The sequence below is a fragment of the Pseudophryne corroboree genome, chromosome 6 (genome assembly GCF_028390025.1).
Source record: "Pseudophryne corroboree isolate aPseCor3 chromosome 6, aPseCor3.hap2, whole genome shotgun sequence".
NCBI classification, from domain to species: domain Eukaryota; kingdom Metazoa; phylum Chordata; class Amphibia; order Anura; family Myobatrachidae; genus Pseudophryne; species Pseudophryne corroboree.
In genome coordinates this window covers 574,744,394-574,759,668 of record NC_086449.1, presented here as the reverse complement: position 1 = coordinate 574,759,668, position 15,275 = coordinate 574,744,394, and the positions used below count along the sequence as shown (strand labels likewise).

The 15,275-nt window shown below is 47.7% G+C and overlaps 1 protein-coding gene across 2 annotated transcripts in view; it reads left to right on the top strand.

Annotated features, from left to right (window-relative positions):
- Window positions 1-15,275, top strand: part of KDM3B (lysine demethylase 3B) — a 308,304-nt gene that overhangs the window by 134,415 nt on the left and 158,614 nt on the right. The gene's annotated exons all lie outside the window — the stretch shown is intronic.

The window sequence follows — 15,275 nt, the reverse complement described above, 5'->3', positions numbered from 1 at the left end:
AGTGGATGGACTTATGGAAGGAATTGCGTGCACGTGTCGACTCCTTACACAAAAAATTTGACGACATGCCAAATGCGGGACAGCCGGCTTCTCAGCTCGTGCCTGTCCAGGCGTCTCAAAGGCCATCGGGGGCTCTAAAACGCCCGCTACCTCTGATGGCAGACGCGGATGTCGACACGGATACTGACACCAGTGTCGACGACTATGAGTCTAGTCTAATGTCCACTAAGGCCATTCGTTGCATGATTGAAGCAATGAAAGAGGTGTTACAAATTTCTGATATAAACCCAGGTACCACTAAAAAGGGTATTATGTTTGGGGAGAAAAAACAACCCGTAGTTTTTCCCCCATCAGAAGAATTAAATGAAGTGTGTGAAGAAGCGTGGGCTTTCCCTGATAAAAGATTGGTAATCTCTAAGAAGTTACTAATGGCGTTCCCTTTCCCGCCAGAGGTGGGAGACACCCCCTAGGGTGGATAAAGCGCTCACACGTTTGTCTAAAAAGGTGGCACTACCGTCTCAGGATACGGCCGCCCTCAAGGAACCTGCTGATAGAAAGCAGGAGGCGATTCCTGAAGTCTGTATATACACACTCAGGCATTATACTTAGACCAGCTATTGCGTCAGCATAGATGTGCAGTGCTGCCGCTGCGTGGTCAGATTCCCTGTCAGAAAATATTGACACCCTAGACAGGGACACTATTCTGCTAACCATAGAGCATATAAAAGACTCAGTCTTATACATGAGAGATGCACAGAGGGAGATCTGCCGGCTGGCATCTAAAATAAGTGCATTGTCCATTTCTGCTAGGAGAGGCTTATGGACTCGCCAGTGGACAGGGGATGCAGATTCAAAAAGGCACATGGAAGTTTTGCCTTATAAGGGTGAGGAGTTATTTGGGGATGGTCTCTCGGACCTAGTTTCCACAGCAACTGCTGGGAAGTCAGCATTTTTACCCCATGTTCCCTCACAGCCTAAAAAGGCGCCGTTTTATCAGGTACAGTCCTTTCGGACTCCGAAAAACAGGCGTGGAAAAGGCGGGTCCTTTCTGTCCAGAGGCAGAGGTAGGGGAAAAAGGCTGCAACAAACAGCAGGTTCCCAGGAGCAAAAGTCCTCCCCCGCTTCTTCCAAGTCCGCCGCATGACGGTGGGGCTCCATAGGCGGAGCCAGGTACGGTGGGGGGCCGCCTCAAAAATTTCAGCGATCAGTGGGCTCGCTCACAGGTGGATCCCTGGATCCTGCAAGTAGTATCTCAAGGGTACAAACTGGAATTCGAGGCGTCTCCACCCCACCGGTTCCTAAAATCTGCCTTGCCGATTACTCCTTCAGACAGGGAGGCTGTGCTAGCGGCAATTCACAAGCTGTATTCCCAGCAGGTGATAATCAAGGTGCCCCTACTTCAACAAGGACGGGGTTACTATTCCACACTGTTTGTGGTACCGAAACCGGACGGTTCGGTGAGACCCATTTTAAATTTGAAATCCTTGAACACATACATAAAAAAATTCAAGTTCAAGATGGAATCGCTCAGGGCGGTTATTGCAAGCCTGGACGAGGGGGATTACATGGTATCCCTGGACATCAAGGATGCTTACCTGCATGTCCCCATTTACTATCCTCACCAGGAGTACCTCAGATTTGTGGTACAGGATTGCCATTACCAATTCCAGACGCTGCCGTTTGGACTCTCCACGGCACCGAGGGTGTTTACCAAGGTAATGGCGGAAATGATGATACTCCTTCGAAGAAAGGGAGTTTTAATTATCCCGTACTTGGACGATCTCCTAATAAAGGCGAGGTCCAAGGAGCAGTTGTTGGTGGGAGTAGCACTATCTCAGGAGGTGCTACACCAGCACGGTTGGATTCTGAGTATTCCAAAATCACAGCTGGTTCCGACGACACGTCTACTGTTCCTGGGTATGATTCTGGATACAGTCCAGAAAAAAGTGTTTCTCCCGGAGGAGAAAGCCAAGGAGCTGTCATCTCTAGTCAGAGACCTCCTGAAACCAAAACAGGTATCTGTGCATCACTGCACGCGGGTCCTGGGAAAGATGGTGGCTTCTTACGAAGCAATTCCTTTCGGCAGGTTCCATGCCAGAATCTTTCAGTGGGACCTGTTGGACCAATGGTCCGGATCGCATCTTCAGATGCATCGCCTAATAACCCTGTCTCCAAGAACCAGGGTGTGTCTGCTGTGGTGGCTGCAGAGTGCTCATCTTCTAGAGGGCCGCAGATTCGGCATACAGGACTGGGTCCTGGTGACCACGGATGCCAGCCTTCGAGGCTGGGGGGCAGTCACACAGGGAAGAAACTTCCAAGGACTATGGTCGAGTCAGGAGACTTCCCTACACATAAATATTCTGGAACGAAGGGCCATTTACAATGCCCTAAGTCAGGCAAAATCCCTGCTTCTACACCAGCCGGTACTGATCCAGTCAGACAACATCACGGCAGTCGCCCATGTAAATCGACAGGGCGGCACAAGAAGCAGGATGGCAATGGCAGAAGCCACAAGGATTCTCCGATGGGCGGAAAATCACGTACTAGCACTGTCAGCAGTGTTCATTCCGGGAGTGGACAACTGGGAAGCAGACTTTCTCAGCAGGCACGACCTCCACCCGGGAGAGTGGGGACTTCATCCAGAAGTCTTCACGCTGATTGTAAATCGATGGGAACGGCCACAGGTGGACATGATGGCGTCCCGCCTAAACAAAAAACTAGAGAGATATTGCGCCAGGTCAAGGGACCCTCAGGCGATAGCTGTGGACGCTCTAGTGACACCGTGGGTGTACCAGTCAGTTTATGTGTTCCCTCCTCTGCCTCTCATACCAAGGGTACTGAGAATAATAAGAAAACGAGGAGTAAGAACAATACTCGTGGTTCCGGATTGGCCAAGACGAGCGTGGTACCCGGAACTTCAAGAGATGATCTCAGAGGACCCATGGCCTCTGCCGCTCAGACAGGACCTGCTGCAGCAGGGGCCCTGTCTGTTCCAAGACTTACCGCGGCTGCGTTTGACGGCATGGCTCCATTAAGGTACAGATCTCGGCTCTGTCGATTTTCTTCCAGACAGAACTAGCTTCACTACCTGAAGTTCAGACGTTTGTGAAAGGAGTGCTGCATATTCAGCCCCCGTTTGTGCCTCCAGTGGCACCTTGGGATCTCAACGTGGTGTTGAGTTTCTTAAAATCACATTGGTTTGAGCCACTTAAAACCGTGGATCTAAAATATCTCACGTGGAAAGTGGTCATGTTATTGGCCTTGGCTTCAGCCAGGCGTGTGTCAGAATTGGCAGCTTTGTCATGTAAAAGCCCTTATCTGATTTTCCATATGGATAGGGCGGAATTGAGGACTCGTCCCCAGTTTCTCCCTAAGGTGGTATCAGCTTTTCACTTGAACCAACCTATTGTGGTGCCTGCGGCTACTAGGGACTTGGAGGATTCCAAGTTACTGGACGTAGTCAGGGCCTTGAAAATTTGTTTCCAGGACGGCTAGAGTCAGGAAAACTGACTCGCTATTTATCCTGTATGCACCCAAAAAACTGGGTGCTCCTGCTTCTAAGCAGACTATTGCTCGCTGGATTTGTAGCACAATTCAGCTGGCGCATTCTGCGGCTGGACTGCCGCATCCTAAATCAGTAAAAGCCCATTCCACAAGGAAGGTGGGCTCATCTTGGGCGGCTGCCCGAGGGGTCTCGGCTTTACAACTTTGCTGAGCTGCAACTTGGTCAGGGGCAAACACGTTTGCAAAATTCTACAAATTTTGATACCCTGGCTGAGGAGGACCTTGAGTTCTCTCATTCGGTGCTGCAGAGTCATCCGCACTCTCCCGCCCGTTTGGGAGCTTTGGTATAATCCCCATGGTCCTTTCGGAGTTCCCAGCATCCACTAGGACGTCAGAGAAAATAAGATTTTACTCACCGGTAAATCTATTTCTCGTAGTCCGTAGTGGATGCTGGGCGCCCATCCCAAGTGCGGATTGTCTGCAATACTTGTACATAGTTATTGTTAACTAACGGGTTATTGTTGAGCCATCTGTTGAGAGGCTCAGTTGTTTTCATACTGTTAAACTGGGTATAGTATCACGAGTTATACGGTGTGATTGGTGTGGCTGGTAGGAGTCTTACCCGGGATTCAAAATCCTTCCTTATTATGTCAGCTCGTTCGGGCACAGTGTCCTAACTGAGGCTTGGAGGAGGGTCATAGTGGGAGGAGCCAGTGCACACCAGGTGACCTAAAAGCTTTCTTTAGTTGTGCCCAGTCTTCTGCGGAGCCGCTATTCCCCATTATGGACTACGAGAAATAGATTCCATTTAAGGGCTGCGGTGCCTTCCATAAGTCCTCAGTAGACCCAAATACAAGTAGCGGTAATGGCGTCACTCCACAGACTTCAAGTAAGTTTAAAACAGCTTGTACTTTATTGCGTCCTACGCCGTTTCATACGTATGATGTCCCTGACGACGGGTTGTTACCCGAAACGACGTAGGACGCAATAAAGTACAAGCTGTTTTAAACTTACTTGAAGTCTGTGGAGTGCCGCCATTACCGCTATATATATATATATATATATATATATATATATATATATATATATATATATATATATATATATATATATATATATATATATATATAATTTTGCATAACCCCTCCCTTCCCCCATCTTGCACAAGGTAGTTGGCAGGTGTAATAAATGACTCAATGGTTAACTGGCTTGAAGTGCTTTTTAATGATTCACACTGCGTGTTTTTCTCAGCAACGGTTATAATTTTAAGGTATGTGATTCTTCATTGATGATCCCTGCACACTAATATACACTGCTCAAAAAAATAAAGGGAACACTAAAATAACACATCCTAGATCTGAATGAATTAAATATTCTTTTTAAATACTTTGTTCTTTACATAGCTGAATGTGCTGCCAACAAAATCACAAAAATTATCAATAGAAATCAAATTTATTATCCCATGGAGGTCTTGATTTGGAGTCACCCTCAAATTTAAAATGGAAAAACACACTACAGGCTGATCCAACTTTGATGTAATGTCCTTAAAACAAGTCAAAATGAGGCTCAGTAGTGTGTGTGGCATCCACGTGCCTGTATTGACCTCCCTACAACCCACACAAGTGGTTCAAGTAGTGCAGCTCATCCATGATGGCACATCAATGCGAGCTGTGGCAAGAAGGTTTGCTGTGTCTGTCAGCGTAGTGTCCAGAGCATGGTGACGCTACCAGGAGACAGGCCAGTACATCAGGAGACGTGGAGGAGGCCATAGGAGGGCAACAACCCAGTAGCAGGACCGCTACCTCCGCCTTTGTGCAAGGAGGAACAGGAGGAGCACTGCCAGAGCCCTGCAAAATGACCTCCAGCAAGCCACAAATGTGCATGTGTCTACTCAAACGATCAGAAACAGACACCATGAGGGTGTTATGAGGGCCCAACGCCCACAGGTGGGGGTTGTGCTTACAGCCCAACACCATGCAGGACGTTTGGCATTTGCCATAGAACACCACGATTGGCAAATTCGCCACTGGCGCCCTGTGCTCGTCACAGATGAAAGCAGGTTCTCACTGAGCACATGTGACAGACGTGACCGAGTCTGGAGATGCCAAGGAGAACGTTCTGCTGCCTGCAACATCCTCCAGCATGACCGGTTTGGCAGTGGGTCAGTAATGGTGTGGGGTTGCATTTCTTTGGGGGGCCGCACAGCCCTCCATGTGCTCGCCAGAGGTAGCCTGACTGCCATTCGGTACCGAGATGAGATCTTCAGACCCCTTGTGAGACCATATGCTGGTGCGGTTGGCCCTGGGTTCCTCCTAATGCAAGACAATGCTAGACCTCATGTGGCTGGAGTGTCAGCAGTTCCAGCAAGACGAAGGCATTGATGCTATGGACTGGCCCGACCGTTCCCCAGACCTGAATCCAATTGAGCACATATGGGACATCATGTCTCGCTCCATCCACCGATGCCACGTTGCACCACAGATTGTCTAGGAGTTGGCGGATGCTTTAGTCCAGGTCTGGTAGGAGATCCCTCAGGAGACCATCCGCCACCTCATCAAGAGCATGCCCAGGCGTTGTAGGGAGTTCATACAGGCACGTGGAGGCCGCACACACACTACTGAGCCTAATTTTGACTTGTTTTAAGGACATTACATCAAAGTTGGATCAGCCTGTAGTGTGTTTTTCCACTTTAATTTTGAGGGTGACTCCAAATCCAGACCTCCATGGGTTAATAAATTTGATTTCCATTGATAATTTTTGTGTGATTTTGTTGTCAGCACATTCAACTATGTAAAGAACAAAGTATTTAATAAGACTATTTAATTCATTCAGATCTAGGATGTGTTATTTTAGTGTTCCCTTTATTTTTTTGAGCAGTGTATAATTTAGCAGTGTTTGTAAATGTATTTATATAATATTAGTACTTGCTTGTAGCTGATATTATCTCTCGTGAAGATGTTGGTCAGTGGAGTGCAGTTTTATTGAGCATACATGGACTGGTGTTTACTTTAACACAGGGTAATACTAATATACAGATGGAGCCACGCTCATCTAGGCTTATCTGCTGCGCCTAGGTGCACCAAGGTTTATTAGCATAAAACTCATCTATTCTCAGCTGCAATACAATACAGAGAACAATACAGCAGGGGATTATATCCGACTACCCTGGCTCGATTAATCCCATTAAAGGCAAAAATGAGGAGGGCTCCATCTGTAAATCCTTTGATGTCCAATTGGCTTTAGCTGAAGCCTTTTGTTAATTAGACCTAGTGTATGTTTGCATTCAGTTATGAGGCAGTTGTCTGAGGGGGCAGTTGTCTGAGTTTGGAAATTACAAACTTAGGAAAATTTAATAAGAAACAGTTTAACCAACTGTTGAACAAACATTGAAAAACATTGTAAACCAGGTAATTTCACCATTTAACTTGAATTTTTCATATGCACGTACCTATCTATACTTCTATTTAAGAAACTATCATACACCTCCCCCAACTACACCTATCTCTCTCTCACTCTCCTTCTGCTTCTAGCTGGTGACATATCCCAAAATCCAGGTCCCATCCACATACCACGCTCACATTCAGATGATTCACAACAGAATATAAATCCAACAAACCTTATAAACATCACTCATGTCTCCCATCTCCCTCCAAGTCACTAAAATGTGTTATATGGAATGCACGCTCTGTTTGCAACAAATTAACATCTATTCATGACTTTTTCATTTAAAAAAAACTCAATATGTGTTACGCACACCAGTGCTAACAGGAGTATACCGGTGTATGAACAGAGAGGGAAGCGAAGCAAACGAACTCACAGACAGTATAACATAACATACACAGGAGGTGATGGAATAACTAATAAACACAAAGTGAACGGAGAAGCCCAAAGGCTCAGGAATTGGGTGTCTCCCTAGTGTCAGGAATGCTCAGATGGAATAGAGCGGACAAAGAAGCGATGTGTAGTGATTTAACATGTGGAGCACCCGAAATGATGTTGCTAAGAGCAACAGAAAAAACCCCAAAGGGTTACCAACGGGTGTGGAAATAAACTCCTTGGTCAGAGATAGAAATATAGACAGAAGAAGAGTATCCACAATCCTAACCCCCACTTGCAGGGCACAGGTTCAGCTTACTGCCACTAAACTGACACCTGGACGCTCTGCACAGTGAGGGAGGATTAAGCAAGCAGGTCTGAGAGTACAGCCGTAAACCTGCTGGGTTCACAGAATAGCAAAAGAACCCCAGCAGGTCAAACAACTGACTCCAGTCTTACTGCTAGGTCCGGATTGGCAGAATGAAGTACCGAATCCCAAGGCCTATTCGCAGTAAGCAACAAGTAAATACAAAGTCACACAGTACTAGCTAACTCTCTGGAACTGACTAACAAACAAAGATTCAGCAGCATTTGCCTAGCCTGAGAGGATGGTTTATATAGCCGGTGCTGTCCACGCCCCACTCAGACCTCACAGACTGTGAGCACAAAACCAGCGCCGGATTCCCTGCCGTGCACAGAGCCTGTAACCACTACACAGTAAAAACCCGGACCGGAGTATCAGCTGTGCTCAGGTTACTTCGCTAACACTTGCCTCCTGGTTGCCATGGCGACGTGGCAGCACAGAGCAGGAGATCCTAACAGTACCCCCCCTCTGACGAGGGGTCAAAGAACCCCTACCACCGGGTTTATCGGGGAACTGCGAGAAGAAAGAGCGTATCAGTCTGGGGGCATGAAGATCACAACTGCGCACCCACGACCGCTCCTCCGGGCCATACCGCTTCCAGTGCACCAAAAATGACAGCCGACCCCGAACCATCTTGGAGTCAAGAACCCTTTCAACCACAAACTCCCTCTGACCCCGTATCAGAAGAGGAGAAGATCTTCCACTGGAAGAAGGATTACTAACCGCCAGTTTTAAAAGGGAACAATGAAATGTTTTATTGATACCCAATGAACGGGGCAGATCTAACTGAAATGCCACCGGATTGATAACCCTGGTGATCTTATAAGGGCCGATGAACCGGGGGCCTAACTTATGAGATGGCTGTCTCAACTTCAAATTCTTGGTGGACAACCAGACGAAGTCTCCTAATTTGAAGCTGCAGGGTCTTCTCCGCTTATCAAAAACCCTTTTGGTCACTAATGACACAGACACAAGGGCTTTCTTCACTTTCCTCCAAATACCCCTAAGGGCCGAAACCACAAAGGAACCACCAGGCGTGGAATCCAGGGGGTCAAAAGAATTGGCTTTAGGATGATGCCCATACACACAAAGGAAGGGAGAGATCCCTGTAGCAGAGTGAGCCGCGTTGTTATAGGCAAACTCCGCCATGGACAGATGAGCAACCCAGTCAGTATGACACTTGGAGACATAACACCTGAGGAACTGCTCCAAGGACTGGTTCTCACCCTCTCAGTCTGCCCATTAGACTGTGGATGGTAGCCTGACGACAAGCTCACAGAAATCTGGAGATCAGAACAAAATGCCCTCCAGAATTTGGCCACAAACTGGGATCCACGGTCAGAGACCACATCAAGTGGCAACCCGTGGAGGCGCACAACATGCTGCATAAATAACTCAGACAGGCGTCTGGCCGATGGCAACCCAACCAGTGGAACGAAATGCGCCATCTTCGAAAACCTGTCAACGACCACCCAAATGGCTGTCATCCCCGAGGATTTGGGCAAGTCCACCACAAAATCCATGGAAATGTGGGTCCATGGCTTAGATGGAATAGAGAGTGGATGTAATGGGCCGACAGGAACCCCTCTAGGAGTTTTTTATTTCGGGCACAAACGTCACATGCCCGAACCCACTGATCCACATCCCTAGCCACCGAGGGCCACCACACCGCCCTAGACAGCAACTCCCGAGTTCTGGCAATACCAGGATGCCCTGCCGACCTCTTGGCATGGAATTCCAGGAACACTCGCTGTCTTAACCTAGAAGGCACAAACAAGAGACCTACCGGAAGGTCTGGAGGAGCCTGCTCCTGTGCTCTAAGGACTAATGACAAGAGGTCCTGGGTAATGCCCACTTTAATACATGATGGGGACACAATGGGCAATGGCTCCTCGGTGGTCTCTTGGACTGGAGCAAAACTCCGCGAGAGCGCATCAGCCTTGATGTTTTTTGACCCAGGGCGATATGTTATCAAAAAATTAAAGCGAGCAAAAAACAAAGCCCATCGTGCCTGCCTGGCATTGAGCCGCTTCGCTGACTCTAAATATGCCAGATTCTTATGGTCGGTGAGAATTGAGACCACAAACTTAGCCCCCTCAAGCCAGTGTCTCCATTCCCCGAGTGCATCCTTTATAGCCAACAATTCCCGGTTACCCACATCATAATTCATCTCGGCAGACGAAAATTTACGGGAAAAGTAAGCACAGGGATGAAGGCGATTATCAGACACCCCCATCTGAGAGAGCACTGCCCCAATACCTATCTCAGAGGCATCCACTTCTACCACAAAAGGACGCTCTGGATCTGGGTGTCGCAGCACCTTGGCCGAGACAAATGCCCTTTTGAGACGGGCAAAGGCCGCTTTGGCCTCACAAGACCAGTGAGCAACATCCGCCCCTTTCTTAGTGAGTGCCACCAAGGGGGCCACTATAGACGAAAATCCAGCGATAAACCGTCTATAAAAATTCGCAAAGCCCAGAAAACGCTGAAGCGCCTTCAAACTAGTGGGCTGCACCCAATCCAGGACTGCCTGTACCTTAGAACCCTCCATTTGGAAACCTTCTGAGGAGATAATATACCCTAGAAATGCGATTTGCTGGACTTCAAATTCGCACTTCTCCAGCTTCGCCCCAAGCTGGTGGTATCTGAGTTTCTGGAGGACTAAGCGTACATGCTTCCGATGTTCCTCCAGGGAATGAGAGAAGATTAGGATGTCATCTAGATAAACAACTAAGAATCTATCCAAATATTCCCTGAGCACATTGTTCATGAATTCCTGGAAGACTACCGGGGCATTAGAGAGCCCAAAAGGCGTCACCAAATATTCATAATGCCCTGAGTGGGTATTAAAGGCAGTCTTCCATTCATCCCCCTCTCTAATTCGGATTAGATTGTAAGCACCGCGTAGGTCAATCTTAGAAAAAAATGGTGGCAGTACGAAGCTGGTCAAACAAAACCGAAATGAGAGGCAGTGGGTACGAGTTTTTAATTGTGATACGGTTCAATTCCCTGAAGTCGATGCAGGGTCGCAAAGAACCGTCCTTTTTACCCACGGAAGAAGAACCCCGACCCAACTGGGGACTGTGAGGGTCTGATAAATCCCTTAGCCAAGTTCTCCTGAATGTACTCTGCCATAGCCTGAGTCTCAGGACGTGACAGGGAGTACAACCTGCTCTTGGGAAGCTTAGCATCCGGCAACAAATCAATGGCACAGTCATAGGGGCGATGGGGAGGTAGTACCTCCGCAACTTTTTTGGAGAACACATCCGCAAAATCTGCATAACATCCTGGCAAACTTAGCTGCGAGAGCCTGACTGGAAGGCTCAAGCAACTCCTGAAACAATCACTACCCCAACTAAGAATCTCCCCAGAGACCCAGTCAAATTGAGGGTTAAGGGCCCTTAACCAGGGTAACCCCAAAACCAATGGGGCAAAAGAACAGACAGTCACATAGAAAGACAATTTTTCAGAGTGTGTGGCTCCAATAAACAAAGGAATTTGGCTGGTGCAGGAGGTAATTTTACCCTGGGACAATGGTTCCCCGTTTAACCCACAGATCTCAATCTCTGATGCCAAAGGTACTGAGGGAACAGAGTGTTCCAGGGCGAATTGACGGTCCATGAAAACCCCATCGGTCCCACTGTCAACAAAGGCCTGAGTCTTGACAGTTTGACCGAGGATCTCCAAAGTCACCGGAATGAGAAAAGTCTTTCTGGGAAATTCTGACTTCTGGCCTGACAGGATATTTCCCATCACCCTCAGGCCCTGAAGTTTTCCGGTTTTTCTGGGCATGATACTACAACATGACCTTTGTTCCCACAGTACAAACACAAACCCTGCTGTCTCCTCCGCGTCTTCTCACGCGAGGAGAGGCGGGTAGCCCCAATCTGCATAGGCTCCTCGGAATATTCCTCAGAGTCTGAGGTTCCCTTGGGAAAAAAGGAAACTGCGGTCTCCCTTTCAAGCCTACGCTCTCTCAGCCGTCTATCCACCCGGATGGATAACTGCATGAGCTGATCTAAGCTATCAGGCGAGGGATATTGTACCAGTTGGTCCTTTATCTGGTCAGAAAGGCCCCTTCGGTACTGGTTTCTCAGGGCTGGGTCATTCCACTGGGTATCATGAGCTCCGTACTATAAACCTCAGCTGGCCGTCGCCCTTGCTTATGGACCGTAATCTGAGCCTCGGCTGAAGCCATCTTGTCAGGGTCATCATACAAAATGCCCAGTGCCGTAAAAAAAGCATCAACACTTTTAAGCGACGGACAGTCAGGCTGCAACCCATATGCCCAGACCTGTGGGTCTCCTTGTAGCAAGGAAATCACCATGCCCACCCGCTGAATCTCCGACCCAGAAGACTGGGGCCTAAGCCTGAAATATAGCTTACAGCTCTCCTTGAAACAAAAGAACTGCGAGCGATCTCCAGAAAAACGATCCGGGAGATTTACTTTCGGCTCCTTAACCCCTGAATTTGTCGCTGCTGCTGCTGGAGCTCCGCTAGCGGCCTGCGGGGTGTTCATTTTAATGGACATCTCATTAAATTGTCGAGTCAGGACCTGCACCTGATCGACCACCTGTTGCAAAGTATTTTGAGGGGTATGCTCCATATTCCCACAAAATTTCAACAGGAGCAGGGCTGCTGAATATGTTATGCACACCAGTGCTAACAGAAGTATACCGGTGTATGAACAGAGAGGGAAGCGAAGCAAACGAACTCACAGACAGTATAACATAACATACACAGGAGGTGATGGAATAACTAATAAACACAAAGTGAACGGAGAAGCCCAAAGGCTCAGGAATTGGGTGTCTCCCTAGTGTCAGGAATGCTCAGATGGAATAGAGCGGACAAAGAAGCGAGGTGTAATGATTTAACATGTGGAGCACCCGAAATGATGTTGCTAAGAGCAACAGAAAAAACCCCAAAGGGTTACCAACGGGTGTGGAAATAAACTCCTTGGTCAGAGATAGAAATATAGACACAAGGAGAGTATCCACAATCCTAACCCCCACTTGCAGGGCACAGGTTCAGCTTACTGCCACTAAACTGACACCTGGACGCTCTGCACAGTGAGGGAGGATTAAGCAAGCAGGTCTGAGAGTACAGCCGTAAACCTGCTGGGTTCACAGAATAGCAAAAGAACCCCAGCAGGTCAAACAACTGACTCCAGTCTTACTGCTAGGTCCGGATTGGCAGAATGAAGTACCGAATCCCAAGGCCTATTCGCAGTAAGCAACAAGTAAATACAAAGTCACACAGTACTAGCTAACTCTCTGGAACTGACTAACAAACAAAGATTCAGCAGCATTTGCCTAGCCTGAGAGGATGGTTTATATAGCAGGTGCCGTCCACGCCCCACTCAGACCTCACAGACTGTGAGCACAAAACCAGCGCCGGATTCCCTGCCGTGCACAGAGCCTGTAACCACTACACAGTAAAAACCCGGACCGGAGTATCAGCTGCGCTCAGGTTACTTCGCTAACACTTGCCTCCCGGTTGCCATGGCGACGTGGCAGCACAGAGCAGGAGATCCTAACAATATGCTAGCTATAACAGAAATATGGCTCACACAATCTGACACTGCCTCCTCTACAGCACTGTCACATGGTGGCCTCCACTTCACACCCCCACCCCCAGGCCTGGTAACAATAAAGGAGGTGGGGTTGGAATATTACTGTCCAAATCTTACACACACCGTTTTACCACCTGTTCCCTCACTTTCATTTACATCATTTGACGTACATTCTATTAGGATTTTTACCTCTTTCTCTCTGCGTGTTACAGCTATCTATCGCCCTCCTGGGCAACCCAAAAAGTTTCTGGAAGATTATTCTGCTTGGCTCCCTCACTTTTTTTTCCTCGGACATCTCCACCATCATTACGGGTGATTTCAATATCTCTGACAGTCCACAATCTCCCCATGCCCCTAAACTACTCTCTCTAAACTCTTCTATTGGCCTCTCCCAATGGACTGACTCCCCTACTCATCAGGACGGCCACTGCCTTGATTTTATATTCACAAGACTATGCTCTGTTTCTGAACTCACTAACACTCCTGTCCCTCTCTCAGATCACAACCTTATCACCTGCATGCTCTCCTCCATTACTTCAAACGTCCCTGAAGTCTACCAAGCCGCCTCTAACCCGCAGAAATATTAAGACTATTAGTTGTTGAAAATTATCTACCTCACTGCTACCACTACTCTCACTAATTTCAACATTCACCTCTCCTGAGACTGCTGTATCACATCTTAATCAAACTCTAGAAACGGCACTCGATGAAGTGGTTCCGGCTACCCATCACACACCACGTAAACTTAGATGTCAAATGTGGCACTCTAAACACACAAGCCACCTACAAAACCTCTCGCGTAAAGTAGAATGTCAGTGGCGTAGATCTCGTAGTTCAAGTGACTCTCACATATAAGACCATGTACCACTCTTATCATAATGCTCTGGACACTGCAGAACAAACGTATTTCCAATCTCTCATCTCTGTAACCCCAAGCGACTTTTTAATACATTTAAATCACTTCTTGTCCCTCCCTCACCCAACCCACCAGCCACTATCCATGCGCAAGATCTTGTTTCCTATTTCAAGGACAAGATTGATAAGATCCAAAATGAAATGGTATACTCTTCCACAGCCAGTGACCTGCTCAATTAATTTCCTTCCGCAGACCCTCAGCGAAGCCATGCCCCCTTTTCTGTAGGCCACACCTTTTTTTTTGGGGGGGGGGGGGGGGGGGGCAGATGTCCGTCTTTCCCCAGCCAGAAAGTTGGGAGGTATGCAGAGTGTGGTATACCTGAAGCATCTTTAATAGTATGAATAAAACCTGACGCATGCTGTGTGCATAGGGCCCAAGACAAGTTTTCCTGATTTTGTTTCTCCATTGATAGAATGGATTCCTAAATTTTTGAACCGAAAGCTTTACATTTTTTTGGGAAAAAAGTTTAGCTACTTGCTGGCATGGTCGCATCAGATGCGACCACACCAGCAAGTGCTTTATCTCACCTGGTTGCACAGGATTCAACCAGTCAGATAAATAGTGTTTGCAGCTGCAGGGAAGAAACTTCTCTCTGCTGCCGCTCTCAGAGGGACAGGAAGGTCCCTCTGCCTTCCTGCAGGGGAGAGAAATCGTCAGTTAAGTGCTTCCTCCTTGATCAATTCAAAGTATCACCAAACAGGGAAGATTTGTTCGAGGTTTCAAGCAGCCTGATCTGTTGGAGCAATTTTGAAATTTGTGCCAACTTCTGCTTCTTAATATGGGAGCCTAATTAAATACACTTCCCATGAAGGAAACACTTATGGGCCTCCCAGATAAGATAGTAAGCTGGGAAATTGGGGGCTATTGTTGTGAGCTAGTTAGATAGCAAGGGACAATTAAATTTCTGATTTTCCAGTGAGAGTCCTGCAAGAAGGACTCATTGAGACGCCAAGTCCACTGTCCAGGAGAAGAGTGTGACAGGGTCAAAGTCAGCAAGACTGGGGCATGAATGGACCAGATGATCAGTCCCATGGAAGCATTGATAAGTAGATGGAGGTGTCTGACTCAGAAATAGACTGAGCCAGGTATTTGGCCTAGGCTGG